Source organism: Crocuta crocuta, unplaced genomic scaffold, assembly GCF_008692635.1.
Source record: "Crocuta crocuta isolate KB4526 unplaced genomic scaffold, BGI_CrCroc_1.0 scaffold334, whole genome shotgun sequence".
NCBI classification, from domain to species: Eukaryota; Metazoa; Chordata; class Mammalia; order Carnivora; family Hyaenidae; genus Crocuta; species Crocuta crocuta.
The window spans coordinates 669,735-685,289 of NW_027533260.1; positions in this window are offsets into that span (position 1 = coordinate 669,735).

The following is a 15,555-nucleotide window of genomic DNA, read 5'->3' on the forward strand; positions in this document are numbered from 1 at the left end:
AGTAAGTCTGAATATTCCCCTCACCTCCAACCTACTATGGGGGGCAGGAATCCAGCCCTCTAGATATCAAGGGTCAAAGAATCTAGATGTCCAGCCCTTTCTCCTTCAGAGATTCAAGAAAATGAAAGAAACTATTAGTGAGATGAGAGGAACTCAAGGCAAGCAATAAAAATCATAGAAGATGGTAAAAAACTTGTTTCTCTACTCACACAACTTTTTTTGTGTTTCTTTTTTTTGTTTTGTTTCATTTTTTAAGTAGGGGCTTGAACTCATGACCCTGAGATCAAGAGTCAGATGCTTAACTGACTGAGGACACAGGCACCCCTGCCCATGTAGCACTCATGACACCAAATGTGTAGTAAAGGACTCAGTCCCACAAGCCTGCCCCCATTTCATATGCTACTTCTCAGCTTGCCGTCTATACTTCTGGCTGACCAGCTATAAATCAGGGGCTCCACTAACCCCCTCCTCAGGTTCAATAATTTGCTAGAGTGGCCCAGCGAATTCAGGAATGCAATTTGCTTTTGTTTACCAGTTTATTATAAAGGATACGACTCAAGAACAACCAAAGCCTGTGTCCATCTTGTCATTTCAGATGACAGAATAAGCAATAGGATTTGTATCAACCCCCCAGGCACAGCTGGACCAGCCAAAGAGTCTGTGGGAACCCTTCTAGCTTGTAGGTAGTTAATCATGATAGTTTCCTCATGAAAATTCTGGCATAAATAATAAAGATATTTTTCAGGGCACCTGGGTGGCTCAGTCGGTTAAACGTCCGACTTCAGCTCAGATCATAATCTCACAGTTCGTGTGTTCGAGCCCGCATCAGATTCTGTGGATCCTGCTTTGGTTTCTGTGTCTCCTTCTCTCTCTGCACCTCCCTCGTTCACACACATGCACGCATGTGCATGCGGGTTCGATCTCTTTGTCTCTCTCTCAAAAATAAAAATAAACATTAAAAAATTTTTTTTTAATTGAAAGGAAGTAGGTTCTGAGTGTGAACAAGAATGAGCTTAATGTAATCCTTCCAGTCCCCCATCCTATTGGTTTTCTCCCAAGGGCTTCTTGAACATGATAATGAAATGGCTGCCATTGTTTCAGACACCACATCAGGGCAACATAATCTCCCAAGCCAGAAAAACGGACTTCATTCATATGCCTCTCTCGTTTTATAAGGCAGAAAGATCTGTTCTTGAGTCTTTGCAACCTCTTCTTACTTTTCACTGACAGAACCAAGTAATATACCCTATTTCTAGACCAATGCCTGGTGCACGTGCGCACGCGCGCACGCGCGCACACACACACACACACACACACACACACACACAGAGTTTTAATGTAGTTGCCTTCATTGGTTTACAGTGAAGGAAATTGCCTCCTGAATAAAATGGTGTCCACTTATCAAGGAATAAGGGTGGTAGATCCTGTATAGGCATAGGTCTCCAAAGGAGTTCTCCCTTGCTGGTTCCTGGGGATGTAGAAAGTAATCAGACCTGGACTCTGACCAGCTGGATGAAGAGATAAGACATGAAGAGCTTGTGTCACTGACTCAGGTCCTTTGGGTTCTCTAAGCGATAGAAATTTACTAGAGGCATTTACTAGAGGAGTTCCAGGCTTTCATTGGAGCTTATGCTCAAGCACAAGGTCCTTCATGTTAGCTCTCTGACAAAGGCCAGGGAAAGTTCTTAAAGAGACTGAGATGGAAAAGGAGTGACTCTGAGTCATGTAGTTGGGGAGAGATACAGGAAGTTGGGTGCACAGGTGTAGTGAACAGAACATGCTTCATCATGCATTGCATGTCTCATTAGTATGTTAAATCTTCATCCCTGGGAGTGTTTTTAGCATTATAATCGGGGAGAAGTCAGTGAAAGGTCAGTGCTGGGGTCCACCTTGCACAGACTGGTTTGGATCTGTCTTCGCCAGTCGAGGCCCTCCTTTGGTAAGCATCCTGCTTCCACATTTCTACAAGATATGCCAGTCAAGGGCTTCAACTATCAAGGGACACTGGGTTTCTCAGTCAGACTTGAGGGGACTCAAGCCCTGTCTCTGCTCTGCCTCACTTGGTCACAGTAGAGTGAGAGTATACATAGTAATAGAGAGATGCCTCGGTTTTTATGAGATACCCCAAAAGAAACAGCTAAACTCAGACTAACAAGACCTAGTATCATTCAGGAAGAGGTAACATATAGGCTGGGTCTTAGAGGCTCAGGTAAAGAAGAGAAAGAAAATTGTATTCCAGGCAGAGGAGAGTGAAAAAAGCACAGGAGAGAGGCCAAGACCAGGTTAAGTTGGTTATTGGAGCACAGGTAATGAAGCAGAGAGCAGTAAGTGATGGCAGGGACCATCTCTTAGAGGATCTTCACTGCTACAAGAAGGACTTGGAATTTCTTCTAGAGGAAATAAAAAGCCATTGGGACCATACCAGAATAGGAAACTTCTGCACAGCAAAGGAAATCATTAACAAAACAGAAAGACAACCTACTGAATGCGAGAAGATATTTGCAAATGTTATATCCAATAAGGGGTTAATATCCAAGATATATAAAGAACTTATACAACTCAACACTGAAAAAACAAAAATAATCTGATTTTCAAATGGACAGAGGACCTGAATAAACATTTCTCCAAAGAAACCATCCAGATGGCCAACAGACACATGAAAAGATGTAGTCAACATCATTAATCATCAGCAAACCACAATGAAATATTATCTCATCAAACTAGCTAGAATAAAAAAGACAGAAATAACAAGTATGATGAGGATGTGGAGAAAAAGGAACCTCATGTTGGTTGGAATGTAAATTGGTGCAGCCACTGTTGGAAACAGTATAGAGGTTCCTCAAAAAATTAAAAATAGAAATATTACAAGATTCAGTAATTCAACTACTGAGTATTTATTCAAAGAAAGCAAAAACACTAAATTAGTGTTTAATTGGTGTTTAATTCTTTTTGAATAAAAAAATTAATGCACCCTTATGTTTATTTGCATCATTATTTACAGTAGCTAATGGGGTGCCTGGGTGGCTTAGTCAGTTAAGTGTCTGACTCTTGATCTCAGCTCAGGACTTGATCTCAGGGTCATGAGTTCGAAGCTCTGCATTGGGCTTCATGCTGGGTGTGATATGTACTTTAAAAACAAAATACAACAGCCAACATATGGAAGTGACCAAAGTGTCCATCAGTAGATGAGTGGATAAAGGATATGTGGTATACATATACCATAAAAAAGAATGATCTTGCCATTTGCAGTAACATGGATGGACCCAGAGGGTATTATCCTAAGTGAAATGTCAGTCAGAGAACAACAAACACTGTATCATTTCGCTTATATGTGGAATCTAAAAAATAAATGAACAAACAAACATGCAGAAACAAAACCATAAATACAGAGAACAAATTGATGGTTGCCAGAGGTGGGCAGGGAGTGGGAATGGGCAAAATGGGTGAAGGGGAATGGAAGGTTTCCAGTTATGGAATGAGTAAGTCATGGGAATGGAAGGTACAGCATAGAGAACATAGTCAATGGCATTGTAATGGTATTGTATGCTGACAGATGGGAGGTACACTTGTGGTGAGCATAGCGTAATGTATAGAGTTGTTGAATCACTATGTTGTACACTTAGAACTAATGTAACATTGTCAACTATACTTCCATTTAAAAAGAATAGGGAAAAATGAAAAGTCATTTAAGCAAGAGAGGGACTTGTCAGATGTGTGCTTCAGGGGGGAAAAAAAGTCCTAGAGTCCTGCAAAGGGATAGAGTTGAGAATGTTCCCAATTGAAGCCAGAGGCCGTAGAGTGGAGGGTGTTGCAAAAGATTAAAGGGAAGTTGTTGAAGAGCTGCCCAGAGCAGTAACATAGAGAGGAAGTGTGGTCTGGGGAGAGATTGTCCGGGCTCAGGAGACGGGCCTTGGAGACTGGACAGCCATGGGGGGTGAGAAAGAAAAAGGGGTCTTAATGAATCCCATAGTGTTTGAGTTCCTGTTACTATTGTTACATAAGAAACCACCCTAAAACGTAGTGATGGTAGAACAACTATTTTATTATGCTCATGGATTATATGGGTTAGGAATTAGAACAAGGCACAGAGGAGATGCTTCTTTCTGCCCCCAAAGACTTGAAAGTTTGGAAGTGACTTGAAGGTTGGAGACTGGCCTCATCTGGAGCTTCCTTCATCCACATGCCAGGTACTTGGGTTGGAATAACCCGAATCCCAAGGACCTACACAAGGCCTTTCTAACACGGTGCCCCAGGATAATTAGATTTCTTGCATGGTGGCTGCCTTCCTCCAGAATGAGAACCCCCAGAGAACCAGTAGAAGCTTCATGGCCTTTTCCAACCTGGCCTCAGAAGTCACGTAGTGTCATTTCTACTACATTCCATTGGTCAAAGTAGCCCAATCCCACCCAGATTCAAGAGTAGAGGACACAGACCCTACCTCTCAGGGGGAGAAGTGTCAAAGGATTTTGTGGCTATTTTCTTTAAAATCACCACACCAGGGTAATTTGGTGGATTTGAGGGCCATCACTGATGGAATTCCATGAGAAGAAGCAGAGAATATTAGTTTCCTAGGACTGCCTCAACAAAATACCAGAGACTGGTCAGCTTAGACAACAAGAAATGTATATTCTCAAAGTTCTAGAGGCTGGAATTCCAAGATCAAGGTGTCAGCAGGGCTGTTTTTTTCTGAGGCCTCTCTCTTTGGCTTGTATGTTGATGTCTTCTCACTGTGTCTTCACATGATCTTTCTTCTGAGGCACCTGGGTGACTCAGTTGGTTAAGTGTCTGACTTGATCTCAGCTCAGGTCTTTTTTTTTTTTTAAGTTATTTACTTTGACAGAGAGAGAGAGAGACAGAGAGAGAAAAGAAGTGAGGGAGGGGCAGAGAGAGAAAGGGAGAGAGAGAGAATCCCAAGCAGGCTCCACGTTCAGCATGGAGCCAGGTGGGGGGCTCAATTTCACGACCACAAGGTCATGACCTGAGCCGAAATCAAGAGTCGGATGCTTAACCAACTGAGCCACCCAGACACCCCTGGTTTTTATATTTTTTAATCACTGAAGAAAACCAAAAGGATAATCTGTGTTAAATAAAAATGATATAAAATTCCATTTTCAGCATCCTTAAATAAAGTTTTATTGGCACACAGCTGTGCTCATCGCTTACATATTGCCGATGGCTATATTCGTGCTATAATGGCAGGGTTGCATAGTTGTGATAGAGACACTATGGCCTGCAAAACATAAGAGATTTACTATCTGGTCCTTTTCAGAAAATGTTAGCCGACCCCCAGGTTAGATGGCTTGATCGATTGCAGAAGTTAAGGGTAAATTTGGACCAATGGAATGTAGTAGAAATGGCAATCTGGCTTCACCATTTCAGGCACTGCAATTTACTGAAAGACTTTGCTGTTCACAGAGGCCACTTCAGATATCAGTCACCACAGGGGTCAGAGATTTTTGCAACACTAGCAGAAATTTGCCCCACCAGGGCCAACCCCAAAATCATTTCCCCTTTGGCCTTACACACAGGAGACGATGGTGACACTCAGGAATCAGAGTCGACTTGGGACTTGCCCTCTTCTTCCCCTTAGTCACTTTGCCTCTGTCAGTTCTGCAGATCCTGGTGTATCAATCACGGGCCATTTGGTAGCAAAGAATAAAACCTGCATATGCTTCAGGGCTTATGGGAGACAGGCAGGGGCATCCAAGAAGTCTGATTTCAGGAAGCCAGACTCCCAAAGACCTGGAAATTTGTCTGGGAGTTACTCTCTGTGAGGTCCCATGTCTCTTGTTTTCTCTCGTCACCTGAGCCCTTCTCCTCTATGAATAGTAATGCCCTCTGCCATTCTCTTCACTTTAATTCCCAGAAAGACTGACATCCTTTTGACTCTTGGTCACATCCAGGCTTGTTACCCTTCCTCCCTTGGGAACATTTTAAACTATGTTTTCTATGTATGCGTCCAAAAGAATTTTTATAAAATAAAAATCTGAACATACCCTACTTCTGATTAAAAATCTTCAGTGATTCCCATTTCATCCTCATTCTGCTGACTTGAGATGCTGTGGTGTGAAGTTAGGAGCTGTGGCAGCTGTCTTGGAGCTGTTAGGTAGCAGTCTCCAGGAAGAAAGCCACCATATTGGGGATGACAAAGTGGAAGGATTAAAATAAATGTCGTTCTTTGAATAAACACTCCTCCAAAGAAGACGTCCAGATGGTGAACAGACACATGAAAAAATGCTCAACATCACTCATCATCAGGGAAATACAAATCAAAACCACAATAAGATACCACCTTACTTCAGTCAGAACGGCTAACATTAACGACTCAGGCAACAACAGATGTTTTTGAGGATGCGGAGAGAGAGGATCTCTTTTGCACTGCTGGTGGGAACGCAAACTGGTGCAGCCGCTCTGGAAAACAGTATGGAGGTTCTTCAAAAAATTAAAAATGGAACTACCCTATGACCCAGCAATTGTACTACTAGGTATTTATCCAAGGGACACGGGTGTGCTGTTTTGAAGGGGCACATGCACCCCAATGTTTATAGCAGTGCTATCAACAATAGCCAAAGTATGGAAAGAGCCCAAATGTCCATCGATGGATGAATGGATAAAGATATGGTATATATATATATACAATGGAGTATTACTCGGCAATCAAAAAGAATGAAATCTTGTCATTTGCAACTATGTGAATGGAACCAGAGGGTATTATGCTAAGCGAAATTAATCAGTCAGAAAAAGATAAATATCATATGACTTCACTCATATGAGGAATTTAAGAGACAAAACAGATGGACATAAGGGAAGGGAAGCAAAAATAAAAACAAGGAGGGGGACAAAACATAAGAGACTCTTAAATATAGAGAACAGAGGGTTGCTAGAGGGGTTGTGGGAGGGGCGATGGGCTAAATATGTGAGGGGCATTAAGGAATCTGCTCCTAATGCTAACTAACTTGGATGTAAATTAATTAATTAAATGAATACTGTATATATATATATACACACACACGACATCCAAGAAAAAAGTAAATAAATAAAAATAAAATAAAATAAATGTCATTCTTGATATTACTGAAACAGACCTAACCTAGCAGTATCCATTTCCAAAATTCTTTTTTTTTTTAATGTTTATCTTTGAGACAGAGTGTGAGTGGGGGAGAGGCAGAAAGAGAGGGAGTCAGAGGATATGAAGGGAGGTGCTCTGCGCTGACAACAGAGAGCCCCATGAGGGGCTCAAACTCACAAACCATGAGATCATGACCTGAGCCAAAGTCAGACATTTAACTGAAGTCAGATGCTTACCCAAGACTGAGCCACTGAGCACCCTTCCATTGCCAAAATTTTTGTAAGAGTGCTGTTCCGTCCATAGGGCATGTGATTCTTAATCTCAGCGTTGTAAATTCGAACCCCACATTGAGTGTAGAGATTACTTAAAAATAAAATCTTTTAAAAAAATCTTGTAAAGAGTAAATGTCTTGGTTTAAGACGTTGTTAGGTGTAATTATAAATTGTAAATGAGTTCTAATTGAAAAGACCTTAATTGATTCAGAGCCTTGGGAATCATGTTTTTAAGAAGATTGTCTTTACTCTTCTCAGGATACCAAAACTTAGAACTATCTGGAAAGAACAGAAAAAGGCCAGGCAGAAAATGTATCCTTAGAGGCTGGGGAGCTTGCCAAGAGCACACTCAGAATGGTGCAGATGAGACACTCTTTGGAGTGAGTTATAGAAAAATGCACAGTGAAGAAATGAATATATTGAACATACACTATTCCTTCAGTATGTTTTGCTGTGAAAGAGAGCCAAGAAATTTGTTGGAAACTAAAGAAGGATGTGGAGTCGAAGAATTAATTTCTTAAAAGATATGAGTTGCTATGGGCACCTGGGTGCTCAGTGGGTTAAGCATCCACCTCTTGATTTTGGCTCAGGTCATGATCTAATGGTTTGTGGGATTGAGCCTCTCATTGGAGGCTTCAGATCCTGTCTCCCTCTCTCAGCCCCTCCCTGACTTGTGCACATGCTCCTCTCTCTCTCCCTTCTCTCTCAAAAATAAATAAATGTTTAAAAAATTTTTAATAAAAGCTAAGAGGTTCAAGACCATATCAGGTGCTGATGGGAATGATGGAGTAGAGAGAAAATACTACTGCTACAGGAGAAAGAGAAAAGCAAAGTAGGGAAGTTCTGGAGAAAGTTGGGTGGGGGGTGGGATTCAGAAGAGAAGTAGGATAGGGCTGAGCAGGGGTACTTATTTTCTGGTCATGGAGGCAAAAGCAGGGAACGGTGGTGCAGTCGCAGACAGGAGGGTAGATTTGTTGGATCATAAAGCAAGCACATCAGCTGTAGGTGAGCATGATAGAGGGGGTTCGGAGCTTTATGGAGAAAGCAGAAGGGCCAAAATAATTATTATTATAGGGGCGCCTGGCTGGCTCTGTCAGTTAAGCTACTGACTCTTGATTTCAGCTCAGGTCATGATCTCACAGTTCGTGGGTTTGAGCCCAATGTCAGGCTCTGCGCTGAGAGCGCGGGGCCTGCTTAGGATTTCTCTTTCCTTCTCTCTCTGCTCTTCCCTCTCTCCCTCCCTCCCACCCCCTCCCTCTCTCTCAAATAAATAAACTTAAAAAAATAATAGGGGTGCCTGGGTGACTCAGTTGGTTAAGTGTCTGACTTCTGCTCAGGTCATGATCTCACTGTTTGTGAGTTTGAGCCCCACATCAGGCTCTGTGCTGACAGCTCAGAGCCTGGAGCCTGCTTCAGATTCTGTGTCTCCGTCTCTCTGTCCCTCCCCTGCTCAAGCTCTGCCTCTCTCTTTATCAAAAATAAATAAATATTAAATAATAATAATTATTATTATAGAACTTGGGGAAATGAAGGTAATAGGGAAGTGGCAGCCTTCCAGAGCAGTTATACATGTGTCCCCACATGAAGAGGGTGGTCCTGGATGTCCACGGGACCCATCAGGAGGACTCAGCTCTGCCTCCTCAAAATTACAATCTTTGGGGCACCTGCGTGGCTCAGTTAGTTAAGCATCTGACTTAGGTTCAGGTTATGATCTCATGACTTGTGAGTTCAAGCCCTGCATCTGGGTATGTGCTGACAGTGTGGAGCCTGCTTGGGATTCTCGCTCTCTCTCTCTCTCTCTCTGCCCCTGTCCCCCCCAACCTCAAAATAAATAAATAAACTTAAAAAAAAGAAAGAAAGAAATTACGACCTTAAACCTTAGGGCAATCATTTCTCCTCTGGAAGCCAGGTTTTCTTCTGTCATTTGGTGATGATGATGGTTAGCCAGTTCGGAGTTTGTTGAGCTCAGAGGCCGGGAAAGTGGGGATATGGTACAGTGACTGCCTCAATAGAAGGGACTCAATGAGTGCGGCCACCATGATTTGTACTGGTTGCAGATAACAGGTTTCCTCCCCACCCCAAAGCCTGATGGAGTAACAATTACACAGCCTTTCCTCCATGGTGTGCCCCTTCCTGCCATTGCAGAATCTTCCCTATGCATTGCTTTTCAAATGATTGCCTTAAAGATTCTTGAGGACAAACAGTCCTCAGGGTGTCTCTGTGGTTGGTTGGGGGTGGGAAAACATCTACAAGCTATTTCTCAACCCGTAGAGCATTGAATTCCGTCGCAAGGTGAGCCATGTCTGTGACACGGGGCACCTGGCTGGCTCGGTTGGTAGAGCATGTGACTCTTGACCTCAGGGTCATGAGTTCAAGCCCCAAGTTGGGTGTAGGGATTACTTTGAAATAAAATATTTAAAAATCAGGGAGCCTCAGTGGCTCAGTCAGTTGAGCATCCAGTTCTTGATTTTGGCTCACAGTTCAGGAGATTGAGCCCCGTGTCAGGCTCTGCAATGACAGCACAGAGCCTGCTTGGGAAACTCTCTGCCCCTCCTCTGCTTGTGCTCTTGCACTCTCTGTCTCTCTCTTAAAATAAATAAACTATAGAAAAGAAAAGAAAACCAACCAAATATTGTGCCTGACCTTTTACAATGGCAGAGGAAATGGAGGTTTTCATGACCCTTAAGAGAGAGGGGGGCAGAATCTGAGATGGAGAAGTTGCATATCTTATAGCTCTCAGGCAGAGATTCATGGGAGGAAGAAAGTCTTAGCTCATGTCTGTCTGTCTGTGAGTCACTGGACTCATCATCAGTCTCATCAATCGATCATCAACCAGATGTCCACACACCTTTTTTTTTCTTCACTTTTTAAAAATTGTGGTATCGGTGCCTGGGTGGCTCAGTTGGTTAAGTCTCTGACTCTTGATCTCAGCTCAGGTCTTAATCTCAGAGTCCTGAGTTCAAGCCCTGTACTGGGCTTCATGCTGGGTGTAAAGCCTACTTAAAAAAAAAATTGTGGGGATGCCTGGGTGGCTCTGGGTTAAGCATCCAACTCTTGATTTTGGCTCAGGTCATGATCTCATGGCTTGTGGGATTGAGCAAGGAACATGCTTGGAACTCCCCACCCCTCCCGCCCCTCCCTCACTTGTGGTCTCTCTTTCTCTGTGTGTCTCAAAAATAAATAATAAAATAAACTTTTAAAAAATTTTAAAAATAAAAATAAAAAAATAATTTTAAAATTGTGGTAAAAAACACATAATATTTACCATTTTAAGTATATAAATTAGTGGCATTAAACACATTTGCATTGTTGTGCAGCTATCACCACTACCTAGTTCCAGAACTTTCTCATCACACCAAACAGAAACTCTGCAGCCACCCAGCAGGAACTCCCCATTCCCCAGCCCATGGCAACCTGGATCTGCTTCGTGACTTTGTGAATTTACCTGTTTTGGACATTTCATCTATGTGGAATCATTCGATATGTGACCTTTTGTGTATGGCTTCTTTCTCTTTGCGAGGCTCATCCATGCTGTAGCCAGTATCAGGGCTTTGTTCCATTTTCATGGCTGAATAATATTCCGCTGTGTGGATGGACCACATTTTGTCTGTCCTTCTGTTGGGGGACATTTGGGGTGTTTCCGCCTTCCAGCAAGTGTGGAGAGTGCCACCATGACCGTTTGTGGACGTTTTTGTTAGCGTCCCTGTTTTCTAAACATATCTTTTGCCCAGTCTTTTCTCTTGGAGGTCAAGGATTTTACCTTTTTAAAAAATTTTTAAAATGCTTTATTTATTTCAGAGAGAGAGAGAGAGAGAGACAGCGTGAACAGGGGAGGGTCAGAGAGAGAGGGAGACACAGAATCCGAAACAGGCTCCAGGCTCTGAGCTATCAGCACAGAGCCCGACGCGGGGCTCGAACCCAGAACCGTGAGATCATGACCTGAGCCGAAGTCGGACGCTTAACCAACTGGGCCCCCCAGGCGCCCCTCTTTTTTTTTTTTTTTAATGTTTATTTATTTGTTGAGGGGGGTGCAGAGAGACTGAGGGAGAGAGAGAATCCCAAGCAGGCTCCAGACTGTCAGCGCAGAGCCTGACGTGGGGCTCCATCCCAGGAACCGTGAGATCATGGCCTGAGCAGAAATCGAGTCGGATGCTTAACTGTCTGAGCAGCCCAGACACCCCTGGACCTCATCTTCTTTAGCTAAGGGGTCTCCCCGCTAGGTGGCCTGCATGTTAGCACCTGTGACAGTGTGATGTATAATAAGAAATATCCATTTGATCTTCATCCCTGTTTCTGGAGTAAACCTACCAAATCCTTTGGAATTCCCTGTGCTGGGAGTGATGAAAGTTGTCCTTTGTTATGTAAACGAAGCGACTTTTGAAAAGCACCTATGGCCACAGACCCGTGGATGGGACATTTGGACTCTGGATACCCAGAGCAGATGGTGGAGCCAGTGTCTGGCCGCGTGCTCACAGCACTTTCCTTCGTCATCTCTCTGAGCCCCAATTTCGGCACTGGGAAAGGGAACTGAGAACGGGAATCAGAGGCGCCAGGCGGGTTGGAAACCCGTAGCCCTGATGCGGGCAATAGACTAAACAGAGTCTGCGTTGTTTTGTTTCCTCGGCTTCCGCTTTGTGACTGGAGGCCCCGGAAGGGCGGGTGCTTGCAGCACTGACCGCAGAAAGGGGCTCCAGGCATCTACTCCTCTGACTTCCTCCATCAGGAGCCCTTGGGGCTCCCCTCGGTGACACACCATCCCTGCGCACACCGTCTGCTCCCCAAACTTGGCCCGAGCTCCTCGAAATAGTCTGGAGTAGGCAGGATTTTCACTCTCTCCAGAGATGAGGAGCTGGGGCCCAGAGGTCTCTCTGTGGCCAGCCCAGTCCCATCCATGCACGTTTGTGAGCTCGTGGGCTCTGCTTGCCTGCAGGCGGGACACTCAGCCCGGGGAGGACATGACTCACCTAAGGCCACCAGCCTTGGAACCCGGGAGCAGCTGACTCCAGACCATGGGTCCCTCGGGGCCCCTACCCAGCTGGCTCCCCAGGCCACAAGTGAGGTGGCCAGGACAGGTGAAGGGTCCTCCCGTTGCCACCTGAGTCATTCATGGAGACCCTCTGTGCTGCTGGTTCAGGGACAGCTCACACATACCTCACGGGGCAGTGTGCAGGCAGAAGCTCTCTCTCTCTCTTAATCTGAAGGGTGGCCCTGTGAGGGACAACTTGAGATATTCCCATTTCACAGAATAGGAAAGAGAGGCTCAGTGGAATGAAATGGCTCCTTGCCAACAGCACACAAGTAACCGGCTCCTCCTCAGGGCCCCAGACTGTCCCTTGGACTCCACATCCTCGCAACTGTCTTCTGACTCAGACAGTTGTGTTCCTTCCATGGAAGCTCATCAGGCCCTGGCCGGTGCTGGAAGTGGACTTGGGATTCACAGTGGACCGCTTCCGGAAGGGCGCGGCGGAGGCACACGGCCAAAGCCATGTGTGTAAGAGTAACCTGGTCTCGCAGTATCCCGTTGGTGCTCGGAAGGGCGTCCAGGGCCCGGCCTCTTCTTCGGTGCCCATAGTGCAGAGCCCTCCCTCGGACCCAGGGGTCCTGCCCCAGTGCCTCCTCCCTCAGACCCAGGAGTCTGGGCCCCCACCCACCTCTTCCCTCAGACCCAGGAGNGCTGCTCACTCTGGCTAAGAAACTGTTCTTCTCAGGCCTCAGGCTCACACTCTGAAAAAGGAGACCCCTCCTCTCTTGCTTCCTGGGAGAGGATATAACTCCCAGAAAAATAAGTCTTCTTCTCCCCTCTCTTTCTGTTTCTGTTTCCTCCAGGGACGTGGGCACAACGCGGGAAGCTGGGATGTGGCTGCAGGGCCGGGGTCGTGGGCAGACAGGGCCCTGCAGGCCCCGCAGCTGCTTCCCAGGGGCAGAGGATGGGCCAGCTGTTACCCCTGCCTCCCTCCCTCCCTCCCTCCCTCCCAGGATTTCCGCAGAATCTTGGAGGCCTAGGTGTTTCCCAGAATTCCGGGTGTTGGCTGCCACTGTCCAGGGGCTCCCCTGAGGGCCCCCGAGTTCCTGGAAGTCCAGAGGCAATCTGCTTCCAGATTTGGATCTTGGCCGATCCTGGAGCGCCTCGCCTAGGGTCCCACCTCCCTGGGAGCCCCTCACCCCACCCCTGTCAGGACTGGCCACTCTGGGATGCCCCCCAGCAGCTGGGTAGGGGTGGAGGGGGTCCCAGCGCTGGGCTCTCTCCCTCCCACTTGCCCTCTCTGTCCCTCCTCCTCCTCCTCCGCCCTCCCTCCTTCCTGTTGTCTCCTTTCCCTCCTTCCTCTTTCTCTTTCCTCTCGCCACCTACCATTCTGTGTCACCAGCGGGATCTCACTCATCCACTCACACATATTTGTTGGCACCTACTGAGTACCGGCCGGTCCGCATCCTGAACGGTCACAAACAGGACAGGCAGAGGCTGCGCCTGCTGGTGGCTGGTGTGGAGCTTGCATTCTGACAGGCGAGATGCCCGTTATCCAAGAGCAGCAGTCAGTAGGCAAGTTATACGTTAGGCAGGAAGGTGGAAAATGCTGTGACAGACAAGAAGGAGCTGGGGGGGGGGTGCGNTCTTCCCTTCTCTCTCCCTCCTTTCCATCTTTCGTCCCTTCTCTCCCCTCCCTCCTTCCCTCCCTCTCTCCTTCCTCTCTCTCTCTCCCCCCTGCCTCCTTCCACCCTCTGTCTCTTCACATCTACACTCTCTCAAAGCACTTGCTAGTCCCCCAGGGGGCAGGCAAGGAATCACTGAGAAGGGCCCTTGCCTGAAATGAGGCAAATGCCGGCAGAAGGAGCTCAGGGAGCTCCCTCCCTGTCTCCTCAGGGTCCTCTGCTCAGCCTCAGACTGTGCTCCGCCTTTCCTCCAGCCCCACAGCGCCCGCCTGCGTCCCAGCTCAGACTCACTCAGAGAAGACCTTGATGGTAGTCCTCCCTCAGACACCCTGGCCCGAAGGTCCCGGGCCCTCCATCCAGCCTGTCCCTCGGGGGCACTCACAGCCAATGTGCCCTTCCCAGCTCCCAGCCCCTCCAGAGCTTTCCAGGATGAACCCCAGCCCCTGAATCTGCCAATCCAAACCCTGCTTCAGGTGAACCCAGCCAGGCACCGCACCCCCCCACCCCGCGGTTTCACCTATATGCTTCTATATCAACCAATCTAGACTTTGCTGACTGGCCCAGGACACTTCCTGCCTTGCATGCCCTTCAGACTCCACTTTCTAAACACCAGCCCTACCCCCCCGCCCTTACCTTGGGTAATTCCGCATCAGTCAAGATTCTGCTCCTCCGGGCCATCACCTCCACCAGGAAGCCTGCCCTGACTCTCCAGCTCTGTCGGTGCATCCATGCACTGGTCTTTGATCCTCTGTTTACACAGCTGTCTCCTCCACAAGATTGGCATCCCCTCAAGGGCAGGGCCCAGGTCTGAGTCATCTCTGTGCGCCTGGCATCACCCCGCCAAGAGCCTGGCCCACCAGCGGTGCAGGAGATGTCCCTAGAGTGAACAAATGTTCTTCTCCCCTGCCTTTTCTCCATTTCTGCCTTATTATCTCCCCACTCTTCGCTCCTGCTGTCTGGTGCTCTGTAAACAAGACCCTGAGGTTTTCTGATGATGATGGAAATCTTGGGAGGGCCATATGTACCCAGGGCAGGGATCAGAGATCGGCCTCCACTGGGTGAGGGTTCTGGGAGAGAAGGCTGTTAGTGAGGGCAGCAGGAGGTGATCCCACCACTACCGCTGGCCTCCTGGGGAGTGCCTGGTCCCATCCGTCCTTGTCAGCCTCGGTCATCTCTCCCTGCAAGGAATTCTGGGAGACTGGACATGTAAATCTGAGGGAGGAGGGGGCTGGGAGCTTGGGCGTTTGGGATTGAGGGAGGACGGGGATGGGGGTCCAGACTCCTGATTCTGAGGGAGGAGGGGCTGGGGGCCTGGACCCCTGGGTCTGAGGGAGGAGGGGCCGGGGGTCAGGACCCCTGGGTCTGAGGGAGGAGGGGCCGGGGGTCAGGACCCCTGGGTCTGAGGGAGGAGGGGCCGGGGGTCAGGACTCCTGGGTCTGAGGGAGGAGGGGCTGGGGGCCAGGACTCCTGGGGCTGAGGGCAGATGGACTGGGGGCCTGGACTCCTGGGTCTGAGGGAGGAAGGGGCTGGGGGCCTAGATCCTGGAAAAGGAAACCATTGGAGCTT